General features: G+C 43.7%; 1 protein-coding gene across 4 annotated transcripts in view; it reads left to right on the top strand.

The window, feature by feature from the left end:
• Window positions 1–24010, top strand: part of LOC103347431 (uncharacterized) — a 211894-nt gene that overhangs the window by 36644 nt on the left and 151240 nt on the right. The window contains exon 5 of one of the 4 annotated variants that reach the window (XM_089320778.1): window positions 7761–8720. The exons of the other annotated variants lie outside the window; for them this stretch is intronic. The gene's annotated coding sequence lies outside the window, so the exon portion shown is untranslated. Of the gene's footprint in view, window positions 1–7760; window positions 8721–24010 lie in introns of those variants that run through there. 4 annotated transcript variants of the gene reach the window in all.

Genomic DNA, 24010 nt, shown 5'->3' with positions numbered 1-24010 from the left:
GGAGAGACTTTGGGGTCACCGCAGTCGTTGTTGCAGTAATTGCGGCGTTATAAGCTGGTGTGGCCACTATTGGCATGGCCGTGAGCCAAACCTCCACACTGTCCACACTTGATAGTATCACAAGATCTACCGCCCAGGCACTTGATGATATACTGCTATTCAGCTGTTAACTCAATGAACGGATTTATTGCAAGATCAGGCCTGGCTGGCATACCCTGTGTTATTCGATCTACTGCAGTTTGTGTTACCGCCTACCCCTACAACCACTTTTCATTTGCCGCTAATCAGTCCCATCTTTTGGGTAGCACGTTAAATGGTAGTTGGAATCCAATTAAACAATGGGCCGCTATTATAGGGTTGGCTCTTGTGCTTATAACAGGATCAATTATTGTTCGGATCTCGCAAGGGCTGTTCAGGCGTCAGTGTAATACGCAAATGGTGGTTAAATAAGCCATGCTAACATTCAATAACCAGTACCCCATGCAAAATGGACAGATTCAGGTGTGGCTGAATCTGCTGGACCGGTAGTCAAAGACGGGTAAGTTCTGAGAGGTCTTCAAGGCAACCTAAGACAGGGCATGAACGCTCCCTCCACACCTCATGTTCATGTGCCAATGACGGGTAAGCCCGATAGATGCTGTTGGTCACCTAAGACAGGCACAGTACCACTCCATTTTGCAAAGCAATAAGGGGGAGATGTCGGGGAATGGGACAGCCTGGCCAGCTGTGCCCCTCCCGACATGTACAAGCACAAGAAGTTTAGTGCTGGGCTTTTTCCACCCTGCCCGTTGCTAACCGCAAGATCCTGTTTTGACTTTAAGCATCCTGTTATTGCATGTTTCCCACATTTACTAAGTTTTGTTTCTTGCTGATTTGGTAACATGTTTTCCGTGAATCATATATAAACAGGTGGATGGTGGGAGGGGGATATATAAGAGGGTTGGAAGAGGCGAAGACAGCAGGCATTCGTGACATGTAACCCGAGTCTGCTAAAAAATAAAGTGGAAGCTGAAAAGCCGATAAACACATCTGGTGTCTCCGAGGTCTCGCCGGCATTAACCTATCCAGAAGGTGCACGCCTGCAACTCATCTTTTTAAAAAAATTTTATTTCATGTTTCAGTTCTGATATTATTTCTGTCTTCTAACTCTGGGATTTTCTTGCTTTTTGCGGTCCTTGAGGTGCATTGTTGTGTTTGTTGCATTTCCATTTCTTAGGCCATCCTCTGCTACTTTCCCAGGTGCATCAGCAGGGAGCTGGATCAAAAGTGCAGCAGCTGGGATTTGAACCGGTGCCCATATGGGATGCCGGTGCTGCAGGCAGAGGCTTAACTTGCTACACCATGGTACTGGCCCCTCAAATCCGTTTTTCAAAGTTCGTTCTGATGCGCCCTGACCTCCGCTGCTGCCTGGAGGTGCTCGCAGCCTGAGCCCTGAGGGGCGGTGTGGTGTCCTGGCCAGCCTCGAGCACCGTTGGTGTGGCTTTGGCTCACAGCTAGTTAAATGCCCTTGAACTTGTCCCCCATGTACACAAAAATTATCTAGTGGTGTTTGTCATGTAGCAGGTAATGCTGCTGCCTGTGATGCCAGCATCTCATATCAGCACCAGTTCAAGTCCTGGCTGCTCCACTTCCAGTCCAGCTCCTTGCTAATGCACCTGGGAAATTAGTGGAGGATGGCACAAGTGTTTGGGCCCCTGTAGCCATGTGAGATCTGGAAGAAGCTCCTGGCTCCTGGCTCTTGACTTTGGTCATGGCCAGCTTCAGCCATGAGGCCATTTGGGTAGTGAACCAGTGGATAGAAGATCTGCCTCTCTCCCCCCTTCTCCCTATAACTCTGCCTTTCAAATAAATAAAAATAAATCTCTAAAAGATTATCAAAAATATGTTGATACTGAGATCACATACAGCATCCTAAATATATAGCCCCTTAGTCTGAGTCCATGCCACCTACAATAGCATACACAAATTCTGCTCCTGTGTGCCTTGGTCCAATACTGCTTTTCTTGTTATTGATAACATAGTCATGCCTTGTGTGCACAAACTTAACTGTGTATAATTAATTTTATGTAATTCCCTCTTAAGTGTTATAGGAGTAAAGTTGGATTCCTGGGACAGCAATAAGTCACCTCCTGGTGTCTACATCCCACATAGGATTTCCTGGGTTTACATCTGGTCCAGTCCTGATTTCAGCTTCCTCCTGATGTGCACTGTGGGAGACAGCAAGTCTCACAAGGGCCCAAAACGCAGCCCACAGTTCTTTGTGGGCTCCAGTGTTGGAGTGTGGGTGGGCGTGGATGATACGGGACTTTGCTTGTCATGGAATGGGAGCTGGAAACACAGCTGCTTAGAAGCTGACAACCAAGGCACAGAGATGAGTCTGAATCCCATTGTTTCAAGCATGTGGGGGCAAAACCCCCAAGTTACTTCTGGGAATCTGTGCCACCACTGGGAGAAGTACTAGGCTAAGACTGTCGGGGGGTGTGTTTGGGAATTTGTAATTTGCCGGAGGATACAGACATGCAGGCAGTTTACAATAGACCCTTTCCGGGCCATATTCAGGAGTGGGAGATGATTTCCCTCAGATGAGAGTGTGAGTTTTCTACATGAGTGCAGATTTGTGTTAGCCAATATAGTATATCTTCTCCTAGACAAGCCCTTGTTCACCCCTCATACACACTGCTCTGCACAAAGGTGCCTTGCCCAAGAACTCCTCGCCACTATTCCTCCCTGTGAGAAGTAAACACTTGGTTCATTTTCAAAGTAAGGATGGTAGATTCCATGCACATGAGAGTGCTTAGGGACCCGGGAAGGTTGTGGCCAAACAGCTGAAGCAAATGCCAGGAAGATTGTCATGCTGTTGTTACTCAGCCAATGAGGAACTGGGGGAGGGATCTGCTTGCTAGGAAATAAATAGCTTTCTGGAATCTGCTCCTGGTGTGCTGGCACAAGGCGTTGCAAGATCGGAAGTTGGGTCTCGCTCTTGTTGCACTCACTGAGTCAAGTCCATCGCTTGAGTGAATGAGTGAGGCTGTTTCTCATGCAGACCAAGCTTTAGGAATCATCTGTCAGCCAATGGAGGGCTGCCCATGGTGAGTGTGTGTGTTCCCCGAGAGGCAAACATGCATGGCCTTGCCTTCATTACGTGCCTGTGGTTTCCTGGGCTGTTCTGAGCTTCAGAGACCCCCAGGGATGAGAGAAGACAGGGACCTCAGTTTCCTTGCTGTGGGAACTGAGGTGCTGCCTGTGAAAGCATACATTTTGCACACATGAGAGGGTTGTTTGGAGAAGGCTGTACATCTCTGCTAGCTTCTTCCTGAGTTCAGGAAACTTGGCCCTGGTTGCAGTGCTGGTCACGATGGGGTGAGGGTGAGGGACTGAGCTAGAGCTCAGGGCTCCGCTTCAGGGGGCTGTGCTGTCTGAAGTTTTACTCTTTCTGCTGATGCCTTTTTTTTAATTAAAGATTTATTATGTATTTGAAAGAGTTACACAGAGAAGGAGAGGCAGAGACAGAGAGGCAGAGACAGAGAGGCAGGCAGAGACAGAGAGGGAGATGTCAGTCTTCCATCTGCTGGTTCACTCCCCAGTTGGCCATAATGGCCAGAACTGTGCTGATCTGAAGCCAGGAGTCAGGAGCTTCTTCTGAGTCTCCCATGCAGGTATAGGGGCCCAAGGACTTGGGCCAGCTTCTACTGCTTTCCCAGGCCTTAGCAGAGAGCTGGATCGGAAGTGGAGCAGCCAGGTCTTGAACTGGCACCCATATGGGATGCCGGCACTGCAGGTGGCGGCTTTACCTGCTATGCCACAGTGCTGTTCATCCTTATGACATTGTTGTGCTTTTTTTTTTTTGAAGATTTATTTATTTGAAAGTCAGAGTTTTACACACACACACACACACACACACAGGTCTTCCATCTGCAATTGGCCGCAACGGCTGGAGCTGTGCCAATCCTGAAGCCAGGAGCTTCCTCCAGGACTTGGGCCATCTTCCTCTGCTTTCCCAGGCCATAGCAGAGAGCTGGATCAGAAGTGGAGCAGGCGGGTCTTGAACCAGTGCCCATAGGGATGCTGGCTCTTCAGGCCAGGGCATTAAGCTGCTGCAGCACAGCGCTAGCCCCTGTCTTGTCTTCTGATTCCTGGTGTTTCCAAACTCTCCATCTTCCTGTCCTCCAGTGAGCCCCTCCCCTTGCCTGTCTTTTTCACCCCTTCTCCCCTCCAGCCCTTCCTCCTCCTGTCTGCCTATGCATATCAACTGTTATGGCTGTGAATGCAAAGGCCTGCCTTACTCCTGGTGTTTCATTTCATGTTTGATCCTAGTATGAAAGGTGATTTTATGTAATGACTGAACGGGGCCACCAAGTGCCCACACATTTGGCCAGGCATAAATTTGATGTTTCTGTGTGGGTACTTCTGGCTAGGTTTAACATCTGTAGACTTTGTCAGGGAAATCGCCCTTCCTGGTCAGGTTTGAGTGGAGCAAAAGGGCTACTCAGTCCGTGAGCAGGAGCGGACCCTCCTACCTTAGTGCCTTAGATAACTGACTAATACTCTGATAGTGTCCTAGAATTGAATGAATGGCTCTCCTGGGTCTCCAAATGGGGATGTGGACATGTTGGTCCCTGGGATCCTCCCCAAATGACTCAGGAGTGTCAGTAGCTGTATAATGCATCTTTCTTTGCCAATACAGGCAAATGTCAGATACATAGAGGGATGAATGGATGGTTAAATAGATTCAACAGATGCAAACATGGAGACTTCTGCATTCTGTTGTTTCTACTTACATTGGCATTTCTGGTTAATTTCCACAGAAATCTTGAGGATCTGAATTATGCTAAGGTGTCAGGCAGTGTGGTTTTGTAAAGATGAAAGAAACGGCAGTGTACCCTGAACGCACAAGCTTGGTGGGTAGATAAAGCAAACTTGCCTAAGAAGACAAAGAACAAATCAAAGTAGAGCACAGGGAGATACTTTGTCTCACAGAACAGGAGCACAGTTGAAATGTGTGCCTGTGTAATCCACAATGGGGCCAATTGTGGTCAGAATGAAATTAACTCATCTGTTTTGGGGATCGGTAGGAGCAGTAAGACACCCTGGTTTTTCCTTAGATGAGCTGATTCCTCCACGTTGGATGTCCATCAGCCACACCTGGGTAGACCCCTGAACCGTGATGAGCCCAAGATCTCAACACGTTTCAGCCTTGCCTGAGCCCTCCTTGCAAAATGCCCTGCATGGTGCTGAAATAGTTTGTCCAAGCTCTCTGTCTGATGGCTGAACTGCTAGTGGTGATGATGTACTAGTGTGTTCTCATCCCAGATTAGATCCATGGTCACAGCTTCAGTGAGATACTCTTGGAAAGGAGGAGCTAAATTGTTCATGCTCCCCTGGGACCTGTCTAACCAAATCTAGTTGCAATGATACAGTAGCTTCTCTGGGGAAGGAAGATTGTTTCTTTGGTTTCTAGGAATAATCTATTGCTACACCTAGAAGAAGAGTCTTTGGGTGGAATCCAAAACTCCCCAGCCAGCTGTCTGGTGAGTGGCACACAGGGAGGTGCACAATGTACCATAGTGATTCTTTTTTATGATTTAGTTAATTGAAATAGGTAGAGACAGAGAAGTCTTCATCCGCTGTCTCACCCCAGATGGCCACAATGGCCAGAGCTGTGCTGATCTGAAGCCAGGAACCAGGAGCTTCCTTTGTGTCAGGATCTCCCCCTTTGGGAACTGGCCAGGTTACCATGAAGGAAGAGTTGAGGAGACTGAGGAAGGTCAAGCTAAACACACTTTATTGATACTCTAGGCGACTAGAAGGAGAGATTGCTCAAGCCTACTCCTGCGGGCACTAGGCACTATGGACCAGGAGCTTCTCCCCGCAGGCACTAGGCACTAGGGACCGGGGAGAGAGGCTGAGCAACCTCTGGTTTACAGCATCTGAGGGTCCCCTTATATACAGTTTCTAGAGGCTAGCCCCGCCCACATTCCCACCCCCCAGGGTCCCATCATCATGGCAATGACAGTTTGTGGTTAGGCCCTCTAGGCCGTCCATTTTCAAATCTTACCAGCTAGGGTGGCTACTACTCTACTTTTCCTTCAAGCTGGGCGCCACTGCGACTGCTGCGGCTGTGCAGTTACTTTCTTTCAAAGGGTGCTACAGTTACTTTGTTTCAAATGGTGCTACAATTACTTTCTCCATGAATGGTTCCCTAACAGTCCTCCCTTTTCTTTTCTTTAAATGCGCTCGTAGCCCTGCAAAGCCCATTGAGCCGCTGGGCCAAGGGGGTGAACATTCTTGAGCATATTCTGGATTGATTTCCAGATTCGGGATCTTCCTTTTCTATTTCTGGTGGGCTGGGTTCCTTTCAGAGGGCTAGGTATCCCTTTGCGAAATTCTGTCCAATTGAGAAGAGGTGCTGTAAGGTAGGCAAGCATACAAGAACCATACAGAATATTGCTCCTATTTTAAACCATTTCCAGGATGGGAGCCAAGAGGAAACTGTGTCAGTCAGAGTATTTATTGTCTGTTCCACTGTTCTGACTTGACCTATCTTAAATGCCGCTATATGTTGAAGCTGTATTATCTGTAGAGCACTCTCAGTAATGTTAGCCTCAAGATGAGCTGTTGCGTTTACCCACTCTAGCCAGGTAGAATGGTTGTGTTTGAACATATCAGCTAGTTGTGTTGCATTAGGAATGGATAGATTGTTCCACGGAATGGTGGTAATGCAAACTCTTCCAATCACTTCACACTCGAGTTCTCTTTCCAAAGCTAGTATAGTAATTATCTGTTCTATTTGTACCATGCGTGCTTCGAGCATCTGGAGCCCCATAGCATGCGTCTTAAGCAGTGCTGACTGGTCACCTAGCTGAGCCCGCTGCTCCTGAATTAGCTTCAGGAGGGATTCCAAAGAATCTCCCTGTAGTTGGGTAGTGCTTAGAGCCAGTGCTCCAGTCACAGCGCCAGCTACTGCAGCTGCTGACACCGCTATAGTGACAATAGCTGCTGTTACTCCAAAGTCTCTTTTTGCGCATAGGTTTTATTGGTATAATCAAATCAGACATATTTACTTGTACATATGTGAAGGGAGTTGCTTTTACCACCATATATGGAGCCAAGAATGTTATCATTCTCTCTTCCCATTCCAGGCCTCTTATATAGCAACTGAGCTCCTTTTTAGAATCTAATGAGTGTGTGCATCTAGCATACAATACTTCCCCTTCCATTCTACCTGTCCAATTTCCTGGGTCTTCCCTTACTGGAATTTTTACAAAATGTTTGTGAAACATTTCATATCCTGCCTGCAAAAACAATGCGTTGACTGATTGCTACTTGGAGGTCTACCTATAATATATCTTTGCTCTGAGCCATTTTTACAAATAAAAGAGCAAATTATTAATATCAGGGTATATATAGGCTGGTGGGTTTTCTTTTACTAATGATGCATTTCTAGGGGTTAAGGAGTCTTTGGGTGTAAACAGACATCAGATTGCACTCATCTGAATGACCTCAGCCACACGCGTTAGACCCATTTTCATAATCAAAAGTACATTCATGGTAACATCACTAAAAATTCCCAAGCAGGGAGATCTAGTGCTCCATTGTGCCCCAGCAGCAACAAAAGCTAGAAAATCCACAGGAATCAAGTTTCCAGAACCTGGGATGGATTTACCACCTTACAGCAGTCAGGGGAGGGGTTAATACAGAAAGCTGCAGCTTTAAGGAAGCGCTGCTGCAGTTTAAATCCCTGCCCCATGTTCCATTCTCAGGTGAGTGGCAGTGCTAACAGCAGCAATACAAACTCCGGACACAAGCTACTCAGACCAGAAGGGGCAATGCCGACATCAGTCTCAAAGACCACGCTTCTCCACTGGACTGTGAGAAGGTCTCTGAGGTGTGGCACGGAGGCTGCTTGCCTCTGGTGTGCCCAGCTTGAAGCCTTTCCAAGGATGTGATAGCTTCTCAGGCGACATTTGCAGAAAGTCCATAAAGGCACAGCATTGGCCCCAGAAGGCCGAGGGACCAGAGATCAGATGGGATGAGCCACAGATACTCTGAAGAGGGGTAAGTGAGGGGACAGGTCAGGAGCTACTTGGGATAGCAGGACATTTAAACTTCTTGTGTATGCCTTGTAATCATGGACACTACCACATCTGCGAGGTGGGCTGCGTGCACAGGAGATGGGAGAAGTGTCCCAAGATTTCAGCTCTGGCTGCTGTGCAGGATGCACACAGGAGGTGTTGAGTGTGGCACAGAGGACAAGTTGCTGAAAAGCACTGAAGGAGTGGAGCAACATGGAGTCAATCTGCAGGACTGGAAAAGGATTTTCTTTTCCTCAGTTTCCTTTGACTTAAGCAATTTTAGGAACAGAAACTCTGAACACTTCAGTAGACACAGAAAACATAAGACAGACATTCCAAAAAGAGATGATAAAAGAAAATGAACACTTAGGCCACACAAAAAACGGGAACAATGAACCTGAGGTGGGGTTGGGGCAGAGATGATGAGAGCTATATGTCTTGGGTAAGAAATTGTGTGCCATGCAAAGAAACATGAAAGCAAGTCTCTTTTACAAGAAAGTGAAAACATAGAAATATTCTACAAGGACAAAAACAAGTCAATTTTATTTTGAACAAAAATAATCAAATCATAAAGATCTAGAGCAAATTGGGAAAACCACACATGACCAAAATAAGAATGTCTTCAAAGAAACAAATTTTAAACAGGAAGCAAACAAATTCTAGAGCTGCAAAGCAGAACTGAAATGAAAACAAAAATCACAACAAATCTTAAAAGTGGATTTGAGTGTGATGAAGAATAGTGAGCCTAAGTGCCAGATAATTGAGATGTCCCAGTGCAAGGAACAGAGGAAAAATAATGAAGAACAGAGTTTAAAAGCAGTGAAACTGTATCAAATGTACCATGTCTTGTACAAGATAAGCTGCATAAGAAAAGGAGACTTTAAGAAGCAGAAACAATAATGACATAAACACTATCTGAAAAGTTGCAGGTGGAGGAAAAGCTTGAGCCTACACCTTGAAGACACACAACAAATCCATGGCAGAATAAACCTCAAAGACATCCAAATTGAGATATTTTATACTCAAATTATAAAAAAATTGGGGAACCATATCTGCCCATCTCCATAAGATGCCAATGAGCACACCCCCATCCCACATCAGAGCATGTCTTCAGCACTGACACTTAGTCTTTGACCTTGATGCTTCTAGGTAGATTCCTGGAATTCACAAATGTGAATTCTCCCATTTGAAAATGTCAACATGAAGTAGGGGAGAGATAGTAATTCCCTTACCTGCTTTGTTTTATCCAGGACTAAACAACCAGAGTCAAACACTAGGAAGTATTCCAGATGACACCCTGAGACAATCTGCCTTCTAGTGGAGACCTTAGATCAGCACTCAGAAGGATGTCCTACTGCTGTCCCTGAAGGGTGCCCCATTTAGCATGAAGCCATCAGTATGGTAGCAGTCCCCGTATCCCTAACTGCAGTTAGGGTCCATTCTTCTGGGTGGGGAGGGGGTGGTAATGTGAGGAGGTATTTGAAAGAACAGTTAGGTCAGTTCCCCACTGAAATGGGGAAAGAGGATGTCCCTTTAAGCATGGACAAGACCGTTAGCAAAACTGATGAAATCTTTACTTAATATATACTAAATTGATCTTCTGTATATAATTAAAAATGAATCTTGATGTGAATGGAATGGGAGAGGGAGTGGGAGATGGGAGGGTTGCAGGAGGCAGGGAAGTTATGGTGGGGGAAAAGCTGTTGTAATCCATAAACTGTACTTTGGAAATTTATATTTACTAAATAAAAGTTAACAAAAAGAAAAAGACCATTAGCAAGACAAAAGTGCCAATTCCATGATTCTGAGTCTCTAGTTTTTTTTTTTTTTTTTTTTTTGACAGTGAGAGAGACAGAGATAAAGGTTTTCCTTCTATTGGTTCACCCCTCAAATGGCTGCCACGGCTGGAGCTACACTGAAGCCAGGAGCCAGGTGCTTCTCCTGGTCTCGCATGCAGGTGCAGGGGCCCAAGCACTTGGGCCATCCTCCACTGCCTTCCTGGGCCACAGCAGAGAGCTGGACTGGAAGAGGAGCAACCAGGACTAGAACCTGGCTCCCATATGGATGCCAGCGCTGCAGGCGGGAATTAACCAAGTGAGCCATGGCACCGGCCCCCTGGGTCTCTGGTTTTATCATGAGAATATAAGTTTACTATTGCATACTTCTGACGGCTTTTGTATTTTATCATGAGCAGTCTATAGGGGACTGCATTTCCAGGCTTGAGTTGGGCCCTTACCATCTGTTACCTGAAATCCTGTACCTCAACTCAATTGTACTAAAGGACCCCGTCTGTCATTTCCAGAATTTTCTCCTCTCTTGGAGGCCCCTCCTGATCTCTGTGGAAAGAGCATCCTGACTTAAATACATCTTGCTTGCCACAGGTGTGGAAGTACACACACACACATACACACAGTAGGTTAACAAAGATGTCAAAAAGAGATTGAAAAACACTTAGAATTTTAATTGCAATGAAAACAAAATACAATCACCTAATGGATGAAGTGAAATCAGGGCCTAGAAGAAAATTTATACCTACGAGCAACTACAATAAAAAATGTCTGAAATCAATCAATTCTTTGAACATATTTAAGAACAAGCAAAAAAGAAGAACCTAAATCCATCAAAAACTAGCAGAAAAAAACAAAAGTAGAGACACATAAATTGCCGCACAGTAAAACAACATTAAGAAATCATTACCAAGACAGAAACTGAATCAGTAATAAAGACCCTTCCAGCAAAGAATAGCCCACGACTGGATGGCTTTACTGAATTCTAACAGGAATTTGAAGAAGGTCCAATCCTTCTCAAGCTATTCAGAAACTATTGAAAGGGGGGGGGGATCCTCCCGAATTCATTCTATGAAGCCAGCATCACCTTAATTCATAAACCTGAAAAAGATGCAACAGAAAAAGAGAACTGCAGACCAATTTCCCTGATGAACATAGACACAAAAATCCTCAAAAAAATGTTAGCCAATTGAATCCAACAACACATCAGAAAGACCATTCAGCTGGACCAAGTGGGATTTATTCCTGGTATGCAGGAATAGGTCAACATTCACAAAGCAAACCATGTCAAACATCACATTACCAACCTGAAGAACAAAAACCATGTGATCCAATGGCTGCAGAGAAGCCATTGGATAAAATACAACACCCTTTCATGATGAATACTCTAAGAAAATTGGGTAAAGAATCAACATTCCTCAATACAATCAAGGCATTTTATGACAAACCCACAGCCAGCATCCTATTGAATGAGGAAAAGTTGGAACCATTCCCACCGAGATATGGAACCAGACAAGGATGCCCACTCTCAACATTTCTATTTAAAACATTCCTGGAAGTTTTAGCCAGAGCCATTATGCAAGAAAAATAAGTCAAAGGGATACAAAATGGGAAGGAGGAAGTCAAATTATTCCTATTTGCACATGACATGCTTCTATATAGAGAATCCAAAAGACTCCACTAAAAGACTATTGGACCTCATAGAAAAGTTAGGTAAAGTAGCAGGATATAAGGTCAATTCAGAAAAATCAACAGCCTTTGAATACACAAAGCCACGGCTGAGAAAGAACTTTTAAGATCAATTCCATTCATAATAGTTCCAAAAAAATCATACCTTGGAATAAATTTAACCAAGGATGTCAAGGATCTCTATGATGAGAATTATAAATGATTAAAGAAATAGAAGATACCAAAAAAATGGAAAAATCTGCCATGTTCATGGATTAGATGCATCAACATCAAAACATCCATTCTTCCAAAGGTAATTTACAATTTCAATGCAATTTCAAAGACCAAGGATAAAAAGTGATGCTGAAATTCATATGGAAACACTGGAGACCTCAAATAGCTAAAACAATCTTATACACAAAAACCAAGCTGAAGGCATCACAATACCAGATTTCAAGACATACTACAAGGCAGTTGTAAGCAAAATAGCCTGGTTCTGGTACAAAAACAGATGGATAGACCAATGGAACAGAGTAGAATTGCCAGAATTCATTCCAAGCATCTACAACCAACTTATATTTGACCTAGGATCTAAAACCAATCCCTGGAGCAAGGACAGTCTCTTCAACAAATGGTGTTAGGAAAATTGGATTTCCACATTCAGAAGTAGGAAGCAGGATCCCTACCTTACATCTTAACCATCCACTCAACATAGATTAAGGACTTAAATCTGTGACCCGATACCATCAAATTATTAGAGAACACTGGAGAAACCCTGTAAGACTTTGGAACACGCAAACCATTCTTGGAAAAGACCCCAGAGGCCCAAGCAATCAAAGCCAAATTAACAAATGGGATTATATCCAATTGGGAAGATATGCAGTGCAAAAGAAACATTCAACTATTTGAAGAGGCAAATGACTGCGTGGGAGAAATTATTTGCAAACTATACAACTTATAAAGGTTTAATAACCAAAATATATAAAAAGATCAAGAAATTCCACAACAACAAAGCAAGCAACCCAGTGAAGAAATGGGCAAAGGACTTAGACATTTTTCAAAAGAGGAAATCCAAATGGCCAACAGACACAGAAAAAATGGCTCAGGATCACTAGCCACCAGAGAAATGCAAATCAAAACCACAATGAGGTTTCACCTCACCCCAGTAAGAATGGCTTCCATACAGAAATCAACAAATGCTGGGGAGGATGTGAGGATAAAGGTACCCTAACCCACTGTCGGTGAGAATGTAAACTGATAAAACCACTGTGGAGGACAGTATGGAGATAGCTCAGAAATCTGAATATAGATGTACCATATGTCCCAGCCATCCCATTCCTGGGGATTTTCCCAAGGGAAATGAAATCAGCATATGAAAGAGTTATGTGCACCGCCCCATCTTTATTGCAGCTCAGTTTACACTAGCTAAATCATGGAAGCAACTCAAAAGCCCACCAACTGAAGACTGGATAAAGAAATTATGGGATATGTACACCTTGGAATACCACACAGGGGTTATAAAAATGAAATCCGATCATTTGCAACAAAATGAATGAATGTGGAAATCATACTTACTGAAATAAGCCAGTCCCAAAGGGACAACTACCATATGTTCTCCCTGATCTGTGATAATAAAAAATCTAAAAAGAAATCTGTAGAAGAGAGGCAATGACTCTAACAGCCCTTGTCTTATTGTTGAGGAACGGGTTTTTTTTATATATACTATTTGTCAAACTCTTAAAGTTTAACATATGTGTATATAGTCAATTGAAAATAGACCTCAGTAAAAAGTAAGAGTAGGAATAAGAGGAGGAGGAAGAGGGGTGGGAGTATGGGCATGAGGGCGGGCACAGTGGGAAGAATCACCATGTTTCTAAAGTTGCAATTATGAAGCATGTGGAGTTTCTAACTCTAAAGCTGTATAGTTCTGCATACTTTCCTACGGACTTACTTGCAGTTTAAATACTTGCCATGGGATCTCAAATACCATTAAACTGGGTGGTAAATATATCATCTTAAGTGTTAAATTGATCATATGGGTAGGATTAGGGGTCTGGTAATAATTAAAAAGGAATGGATATTTCAACATGATTAGCAGTCCACGCAGCAGACTCAGAATCTGAGTAGATTCTGATAGACAATCCCTTTAAGTAGCACTTGGACCTCAGAATCAGCCCTTTAAGTCTTCTTGGTCTGTCTGAAAAATCCATGAGAGCATTTCAGGCATCAAAAGCCAGACACTGTGCAAAAAATATCTGAGAAGAAGGACCTTCGTGGGCGAGAGCTCAGTGGAAAGAAGTGGTCATCAAAGAAGGAGGTACTTTTCTCTGAAGGCAAGAGAGGACTTCCACTTTGCTTATGGCCTTGTCTAAATGCTGATGGAGTTTGTGGATTCAAAAGGCTTTAGCCTAGGGAGCTCATGTCAAGGGCCTTGGGTGGTCACTGACATTATACATAAGAGTTTTAACTTTTTTTTTTTGACAGGCAGAGTTAGATAGTGAGAGTGAGAGTGAGAGACAGACAGAAAGGTCTTCCTTCCATTGGTTCACCCCCCAAATGGCCACCATGGCCTGCATGCTGCACCGATATGAAGCCAGGAGCTTCCTCCTGGTCTCCCATGCCAGTACAGGGCCCAAGGATTTGGGCCATCCTCCATTGCCTTCCCGGGCCGCAGCAGAGAGGTGAACTGGAAGAGGAGCAACTGGGACTAGAACCCTGGGTACCGGCGCTGCAGGCAGAGGATTAGTCAAGTGAGCCACGGTGCTGGCCAAGAGTTTTAACTGTTAACACAGGAGTTGCTGTGCACTAACTTCTCATGAAGTACCTCTAAGAGTTGTATTATGTCTAGGTGCTCGCAAAATGATGTATCATTCTTCAGTGCTTCTTTAAAGTTAATTAAGTTTCTAAAATTGAAGTGAAACTAACTTCAAGATGAAAGGACTTTGAACAGTCCTTGTCTCAACTGTTGAGGAACAGTTTTTTGGTGTAAACTGTGGAACTCTTTGCTTAGTAAAGAGCTGGTCTTCTGTGTATAAAGTTAACTCAAAAGGCCTCCATAGCCTTGGCAACTCATGACAAGAGCCTAGGGTGATTACTGATGCCATAAACAAGAGTGTCAAATTGTTAAGTCAACAACAGGAATCACAGTGCACTTACTCCTCATGTAGGATCTCTTTCCTTAATGTGCTGTACATTGTGATTTAATGCTATAACTAGTACTCAAACAGTATTTTTCACTTTGTGTTTCTGTGTGGGTACAAACTGTTGAAATCTTACTAATATATACTAAATTGATCTTCTGTATATAAAGAGAATTGAAAATGAATCTTGATGTGAATGGAAGGGGAGAGGGAGTGGGAGAGGAGAGGGTTGTGGGTGGGAGGGAAGTTATGGGGGGGAAGCCATTGTAATCCATAAGCTGTACTTTGGAAATTTATATTCATTAAATAAAAGTTAAAAAAAAGAAAAAAGTTAATTGAAAATGGACCTTAGTAGAAAATAGGACTGGCAATGGGTCAGGGAGCAGGAGGTGGGGTGAGAGAGTGGTGGGAGGGTGGGTATGGTGGGAACAATCACTATATTCCTAAAGCCGTACTTATGAAACACATGAAGTTTGTATTCCTTAAATGAAAGTCTTCTTTGTGAAAAAAGAAATCATGGATGGGATTGGTGCTGTAGTGTAGAGGTAATGTTGCCACTTGGGCAGTTCAAGTTCCAGCTGCTCCACTTCCAATCCAGCTCCACAATGCACCTGGGCAAGTCAGAGAATCTCAAGTATTTAGGTCCTTGCACCCTTGTGGGAGACACACAAGAATCTCCTGTCATCAGAGTGGCCTAGCTCCAATCACTGCAGTCATTTGGGGAGGGCACCAACAGATGGAAGATCTTCTTTGTCTCTGAATCAATCAATCAGTCAGTCACTCTCTCCTTCAAATAAAGCTTTATAAAAAAAATCAGAGTGGGTGTTGTGGCACAGCAAGTTAGGCTTCTGCTGCTCAGCTGACATCAGAATGGCAGACCAAGTCCCAGATGCTCTGTTTCCAAGCATCTCCATGTGAACATCCCTAGGAGGCAGCAGACCATGGTTCAAGGACTTGAGTCCCTGGCTCCCACCTCGTAGATCCACATGGAGTTCCTGAATTCTGGATTCTACCTGTCCAGCGCTGGTTGAAACTGTGGGTTGAAGACTCCCCTCATTCCCTCCCTTACTCTCTCTCCCTCTACCCCTCCCCCCTCCCTCTCTCTCCCTCCCTTTACACCCCCACTTCATGTGTGTGTGTGTGTGTTCCTTTGTCTCTGTCATGGTCACTTTTAAATTAATAAATCTTTAAAAAATAATCAGTGGAAGCAGACAATGTGGGATGTTGTTCTTGGTATCATGATGTGATACCATAGATCCATTTGTGTCAAAATATTTCAACTCATTTTCTTCACCCCCTCTCCTTTTGCAGTGCATAGCTAGTTCATGAAGAGGGTCATCTGCTAAGAGCAAAGTGAGTTGTATTTTTCCTGTCCATCCCAGAGCCATGAGGAGACTGAAGCAAGAGAGAGATGAGGTGCCTGGGGGCCCAGAATCTTGGAGGATGCCTCTCCACAATTCAGAACAGCTTAAACATGTCATGCAATATTCTATTCTACTTCTCTCCCCAACCTCTACTTCCCTCTGCTCAAGACAACCAGAGATAGCATGGGGCCCCTGCTCAAAGGTCTCCATCCGCAGATCTCCTTGGTACTATCCCAAACCAAGCAAACAGAAGTTTCTCAGGCCCACCTCCCATGAGTAGACTCTCTGGGAGACAGATCTGCGTTGCTGCCTTGGCATGCCCTCCACAGCTCATCCTGAGATTTTAAAATGAGGTGACTTCAAGCTGGACAGACCTCCAGGGAATAAGAAAGACAAGTTTGCCAATTTCCCTGCACATGAGAAGGGGGTGCAATATTGAGTCAGTGATAATGGCTTGCTGGGCACAACTGCTCTCATGATTCCCACTGTTGGCCTCTTCCTCAGGTGAGGAGAGACTGGAGGGCAATCTGAGAATGTGGGCTACCTGCTACACCATTTAAATGAACACATATACATGAATCAACATGCAAAAGTAACAAGTATAATTTATATACATTTTGTGAGCATGCCTTTAGCAGATGCCTTGTTTTTCTTTTCGGTCTAAGAAGGTTTCACGTTGCTCACTTGATTAGACCATGCTCAAGTTCAAATCTGCCTCTCATTCAGAGTCATTCAGAGTGCAGGTGACTTCTCTGTCACCTGCATTGAGCTTCTCCAGAGACTGGAGAGGGAAAATAATAAAAAACAAAATATAGGCCTCAGAGTACGAAGGTCTAAGAACAAGCTATAATTTTATTTCCTCATGAATACTCTAGTTCATACCTCCCCTTCCAGAAATAGGCTCAGAAACAGTATGCAAAACAGTATGGCCTGGTATTTTTTTTTAAACTTTTATTTAATGAATATAAATTTCCAAAGTACGACTTATGGATTGCAATGGTTCCCCCCCATACCGTCCCTCCCACCCACAACCCTCCCCTTTCCCACTCCCTCTCCCCTTCCATTCACATCAAGATTCATTTTCAATTATCTTAATATACAGAAGATCAGCTTAGTATACATTAAGTAATCTCCCTATCCTCCAGTCATGAGTTTCCCCTCAGTTCTCCGACTCTTATCTTGTTTAGACAAGGTCATAGTCAAAGTGGAGGTTCTCTCCTCCCTTCAGAGAAAGGTACCTCCTTCTTTGATGACCTGGTCTTTCCACTGGGATCTCACTCACAGAGATCTTTTGCCAGAGTGTCTTGGCTTTCCATGCCTGAAATACTCTCATGGGCTTTTCAGCCAGATCCGAATGCCTTTAGGGCTGATTCTGAGGCCAGAGTGCTATTTAGGACATCTGCCATTCTATGAGTCTGCTGAGTATCTTGCTTCCCATGTTGGATCATTCTCCCCTTTATTTATTCTATTGGTTAGTGTTAGCAGGTACTAGGCTTGTTTATGGGCTCCCTTTGACTCTTAGTCCTTTCATTATGATCAATTGTGAACTGAAGTTGATCACTTGGAATAGTGAGATGGCATTGGTACATGCCACCTTGATGGGATTGAATTGGAATCCCCTGGTATGTTTCTAACTCTACCATTTGGGGCAAGTCAGCTTGAGCATGTCCCAAATTATACATCTCTTCCCTCTCTTATTCCCACTCTTATGTTTAACAGGGATCACATTTCAGTTAAATTTCAACACTTAAGAATAACTGTGTATTAATTACAGAATTAAACCAGTCATATTAAGTAGAACAGACAAAAAAACTACTAAGAGGGATAATGTATTAAGTTGTTCATTAACAGTCAGGGCTATGCTGATCAAGTCACCGTTTCCCATAGTGTCCATTTCACTTCAACAGGTTTCCTTTTTGGTGTTCAGTCAGTTGTCACCGATCAGGGAGAACATATGGTATTTGTCCCTTTGGGACTGGCTTATTTCACTCAGCATGATGTGTTCCAGATTCCTCCATTTTGTTGCAAATGACTGGATTTCGTTGTTTCTTATTGCGGTATAGTATTCTAAAGAGTACATATCCCATAATTTCTTTATCCAGTCTACCGTTGATGGGCATTTAGGTTGGTTCCAGGTCTTAGCTATTGTGAATTGAGCTGCAATAAACATTAGGGTGCAGACCATTTTTTTGTTTGCCAATTTAAATTCCTTTTGGTAAATTCCAAGGAGTGGGATGGCTGGGTCGAACGGTAGGGTTATCTTCAGGTTTCTGAGGACTCTCCAGACTGACTTCCATAGTGGCTTGACCAGTTTGCATTCCCACCAACAGTGGGTTAGTGTCCCCTTTTCCCCACATCCTCGCCAGCATCTGTTGTTGGTAGATTTCTGCATGTGATCCATTCTAACCGGGGTGAGGTGAAACCTCATTGTGCTTTTGATTTGCATTTCCCTGATTGCTAATGACCTTGAACCTTTTTTCATGTGCCTGTTGGCCATTTGGATTTCCTCTTTTGAAAAATGTCTATTGAGGTCCTTGGCCCATCTCTTAAGTGGGTTGTTTGTTTTGTTGTTGTGGAGTTTCTTGATCTCTTTGTAGATTCTGGTTATTAACCCTTTATCTGCTGCATAGTTTGCAAATATTTTTCCCCATTCTGTCGGTTGTCTCTTCACTCTCCTGACTGTTTCTTTTGCAGTACAGAAACTTCTCAATTTGATGCAATCCCAATAGTTGATTTTGGCTTTGACTGCCTGTGCCTCCCGGGTCTTTTCCAGAAATTCTTTGCCTGTGCCAATATCTTGAAGGGTTTCTCCAGTGTTCTCTAGTAACTTGATGGTGTCAGGTCATAGATTTAGGTCTTTAATCCATGTTGAGTGGATTTTTGTGTAAGGTGTAAGGTAGGGGTCTTGCTTCATGATTCTGCACGTGGAAATCCAGTTTTCCCAGCACCATTTATTGAATAGACTGTCCTTGCTCCAGGAATTAGTTTTAGATCCTTGATCAAATATAAGTTGGCTGTAGATGTTTGGGTTGCTTTCTGGTGTTTCAATTCTGTTCCATTGGTCTATCCATCTGTTTCTGTACCAGTACCATGCTGTTTTGATTACAACTGCCCTGTAGTATGTCCTGAAATCTGGTACTGTGATGCCTCCGGCTTTGTTTTTGTTGTACAAGATTGCTTTAGCTATTCGAGGTCTCTTGTGCCTCCATATGAATTTCAGCACCATTTTTTCCAGATCTGAGAAGAAGGTCTTCGGTATCTTGATTGGTATTGCATTGAATGTATACATTGCTTTTGGGAGAATGGACATTTTGATGATATTGATTCTTCCAATCCATGAGCATGGAAGATTTTTCCATTTCTTGGTATCCTCTTCTATTTCTTTCTTTAAGGTTTTGTAATTTTCATCGTAGAGATCTTTAACGTCCTTGGTTAAGTTTATTCCAAGGTATTTGATTGTTTTTGTAGCTATTGTGAATGGGATTGATCTTAGCAGTTCTTCCTCAGCCATGGCATTGTCTGTGTATACAAAGGCTGTTGATTTTTGTGCATTGATTTTATACCCTGCTACTTTGCCAAACTCTTCTATGAGTTCCAATAGTCTCTTAGTAGAGTTCTTTGGGTCCCCTAAATAAAGAATCATGTGATCTGCAAAGAGGGATAGTTTGAGTTCTTCCTTCCCAATTTGTATCCCTTTAATTTCTTTTTCTTGCCTAATAGCTCTGGCTAGAACCTCCAGAACTATATTGAATAGCAGTGGTGAGAGTGGACATCCCTGTCTGGTACCAGATCTCAGTGGAAATGCTTCCAACTTTTCCCCATTCAATAGGATGTTGGCTGTGGGTTTTTCATAGATTGCTTTGATTGTATTGAGGAATGTTCCTTCCAAACCCAGTTTGCTTAGAGTTTTCATCATGAACGGGTGTTGTATTTTATCAAATGCTTTCTCGGCATCTATTGAGATAATCATATGGTTTTTCTTCTGCAGTCTGTTAATGTGGTGTATCACATTGATTGTCTTGCGCACATTAAACCATCCCTGCATACCAGGGATAAATCCCACTTGGTCTGGGTGGATGATCTTTCTGATGTGTTGTTGCATTCTATTGGCAAGAATTTTATTCAGGATTCTTGCATCTATGTTCATCAGGGATATTGGTCTGTAATTCTCTTTCAGTGCTGCATCTTTTTCCGGCTTAGGAATTAAGGTGATGCTAGCTTCATAGAAAGAATTTGGGAGGATTCCCTCTTCTTCTATTGTTCTGAATAGTTTGAGAAGAATTGGAGTTAGTTCTTCTTTAAATGTCTGGTAGAATTCAGCTGTGAATCCATCTGGTCCTGGGCTTTTCTTTGTTGGGAGGGCCTTTATTACTGTTTCAATTTCTATCTCAGTTATGGGTCTGTTTAGGTTTTTGATGTCTTCCTGGTTCAATTTAGGTAGGTTGTATGTGTCCAGGAATCTATCCATTTCTGATAGGTTTCCCTGTTTGCTGGCATACAAGTCCTTGTAGTAATTTCTGATGATTCTTTTTATTTCTGTGGTGTCTGTTGTTACATTTCCTTTTTCATCTCTGATTTTATTGATTTGGGTCTTTTCTCTTCTTTTTTTAGTTAGTTGGGCCAATGGGGTGTCAATTTTGTTTATTTTTTCAAAAAACCAGCTCCTTGTTTGGCTTATTTTTTGTAACATGTTTCTTGATTCAATCCTGTTGATTTCTTCTCTGATTTTAATTATTTCTCTTCTCCTACTAGATTTGGGTCTGGTTTGCTGTAGGTTTTCTAGATCCTTGAGGTGAATTGAAAGCTCATCTCTTTGGTGCCTTTCCCATTTCTTGATGTAGGCACCTATTGATATAAACTTTCCTCTTAACACTGCTTTTGCTGCGTCCCATAAGTTTTGGTATGTTGTGCTGTTATCCTCATTTACTTCCAGAAAGATTTTGATTTCTCTTTTGATTTCTTCTATGACCCATTGTTCATTCAGGAGCATGTTGTTCAATCTCCATGTGTTTCTGTATGCTCTAGGGATTCCTGAGTTGCTAATTTCCAACTTCATTCCTTTATGGTCTGAGAAGCTGCATGGTATGATTCTAATTCTTTTGAATTTGCTGAGACTTGCTTTATGGCCTGTGGCATAGTGAGTAAAGACAACCCCTGCAGTGCCAATATCCCATGGGGCACCGGTTTGAGTGCCAGCTGTTCCTCTTCTGACCCAGCTCTCTGCTATGGCCTGGGAAAGCAGAAGATAGCCCAAGTCGTTGGGTTCCTGCACCCACGTCGGAGACCTGGAAGAAGCTCCTGGCTTCGGATTGGCCCAGCTCCAGCCATTGCAGCCAACTAGTGAGTGAACCAGCAGATGGAAGAGCTCTCTCTCTCTGCCTCTCCTTCTCTCTGTGTAACTCTGACTTTCAAGTAAATAAATATTTAAAAGAACAATGTCTCTCATTTGTACCTGTTTTTGAAAGGATGGAGATGTCCCTGGCACTACAGATGCTGTGGTTAATAAAACAGGGCTCCTCTTTTGCATGAGCTTAGACTAGTGGTGAGTAACTTTAGAGATGTACATTTTTGTTAGCATTTGAAAAGCAAAGTAACAGGGAAAGAAGACAGGGAGAGAGCTTGAGAGACAGACAGACATCTTCTATCCTCTGGTTCATTGTCCAAATGACCACCGCAGCAGTGGTTGGGCTGGGCCACAGCCAGGACATGGAGCTCCATCGGGGTCTCCTACGTGGGAGGCATGCACCTAAGGAATGGGACAATTTTCTGCTGTCTTGCCAGGCATTATACAAGGGAGCTCGATAGGAAGTGGGGTTACAGGTACTAACATTCATGACCTCATGGGTGCTGACTTTGCAAGCAGCTGCCCAGCCTGCTGCTCCACAACACAACACCCGAGTTATGATTGTTTTAAATGCTTGATAGAGCAAGTGAATTCTAATCCATTAAGTCTGAAGTGCTGAGACATGTCTACATAGTCAGAGGTGGAATGAGGTAAAGGGGACCAGGGCATTGTTTTAGGAGAACAAAAATGAGAACTCAAGGGCAGGAAGGTAAGGGATCAAAGCAGAACAAGGCAAGCAGGGAGAAGGAAATACTCATGTTTGGGAGCACCAGATGACAGGATGTTTGTCTAAAGACAAGTGTGCTCACAGGAGGTTAGGCGCATGCATCTCACTGAGGCACACTTCAGGGTCCTGCATCTACTTGCAGAAGAAGCTAGACCACAGCTTCTCTCTCCTGTAAAGGCAGGAATAGAGTTTGCAACTGGCAGACAAGAAAGCAAAAGTGGGCAGGGTCAGACAGCTAAGCTCCAGTCAGATCACAAAGACTAGAAAGGATGGCTTCAGGTGCCTGGGCCCAGCCCTGCCCTGTCTTCCTTAGACCCATCTGCTTTTGTCCAGGGACCAATGGGAGAGTATGAATGGAATCAGCTCTGCTTTGCTGAGCTTGATGCCCAGAGATGACCCACCAGGCTTACGCTGGGTGTCTGAGCTGTATCTTGGGAAGCCTTGGAGTGGCATCCAAGAGCCCCTGCAGCTGTGGGAAGATCTCCATTGCCATTGGCCCCAGGAATTGTGCCCATGGCACATCAGAGTACAGGACCTTGGAAATATTTCATGGTAATACGTGCACAGATCCTGTCACTGTGCCTTGGGCCAACTCTTACTAAGGCGTTGTGTAGCCCTTTAACCCTGTGGGGAATGCCAAGGATCCCTCAGCACCTCAGGGGTTCCAGCATGGAGGCAGCACTGAGGAGAGCAGGGAGTGAAATGTGCACTGAGTTTGCAGCAGGTCCATGTTGGCACCATCAAGAGGAGGACAGAGCAGCTGCCACCAAGCCAAGGATGGTGGCAGGGATGCAGCAGAGGAGTTTAGCACAGCTTCCCGCCACTCAGCTGCCAAAGGCTGCTGGCCAGAAGACAGCAGCAGCTGTGCTGGAAGTGGTGCGGTGGAATCACTGTTCTCCACCCTGCACTGGGGCTCAGCCATGGCGATGTCCTCTGCTGCCTTGAGCAGCATGGAGGAGGAAAAGGAGAGGCTGGAGCACTAGCACTTCTGGAAGATCACGAATGCTCTCAGCCGCTATGGCCCCAGAATGTAAGAGTTGGCACATTGAATAGAGAATTTTGATCACTTCCAGTTAATCAGCAGAAACTGCTTCCTCAATATCTTAACTTGGACAAGATCTCAAACTGCACTGATCCTAATCAAGACATGCTATTGACCATTGTGAACGACTTTATAAATATGTTTGGAAATAAAGGATATGGAGAATATGGAAAGAATGGAAAGATTTTGCCAGCATCTACACTTCACATGAAAGTTAAAATCCATACTGAGAGACTTTGTGAGACTACAGTGAAACTGGCGAAGCAGGATGGGATTCCTGATACCAGCCAATCATTATAAAAATGTTTTTTAAATTTTCCGAGATATGGGATCCTTCAAAAACAAATATTTCGGTACATGGTGCTAGACTAGAAAGATTGGTCTGGAAAATATCTCTGCTAGGTTGTGAGTGTCAAGGAAAGGAATGGACACTTTTGTGCTTTTCCCTGAGGTTTATACTAGAAAGATGCTCTGAAATTAACAAACTTTATCCCTTGCCCTTAGTTCCCTCAAATGTTCTATGAAGAAAGTACATAATCTGCATGCATCTAGACTGTTCATCATTTTTCCAGATGAAAGTTTCAGAAAAAGTCTGCAATGTCACAGCTGGTGTGCATGTGGGAAGGACAGAGGCTGACATTGAAAACCCCTGAAACTGGCACCTAAGCCACCTCCCAAAGGCATTGAAACAAGTGTGGTATGTGAAAGACACCCAGGACTAATGCATATTCACATAGAGGTGGAGGCAGAGGTCCTATGAAGGAAAGATCAAACATTACTGCAGAAACCTTCGTGTGTGCCCATTTCCCAATCTGGATACCCAGGAGAGTCATTCATCAAATTCTAGAACACTATCCAGAATATTC

The sequence above is a fragment of the Oryctolagus cuniculus genome, chromosome 19 (assembly GCF_051225735.1).
Source record: "Oryctolagus cuniculus isolate XC-2025 breed Fujian yellow rabbit chromosome 19, ASM5122573v1, whole genome shotgun sequence".
NCBI classification, from domain to species: domain Eukaryota; kingdom Metazoa; phylum Chordata; class Mammalia; order Lagomorpha; family Leporidae; genus Oryctolagus; species Oryctolagus cuniculus.
The sequence above is the reverse complement of the archived record's forward strand: the minus strand, read 5'-3'. Positions and strand labels throughout refer to the sequence as shown.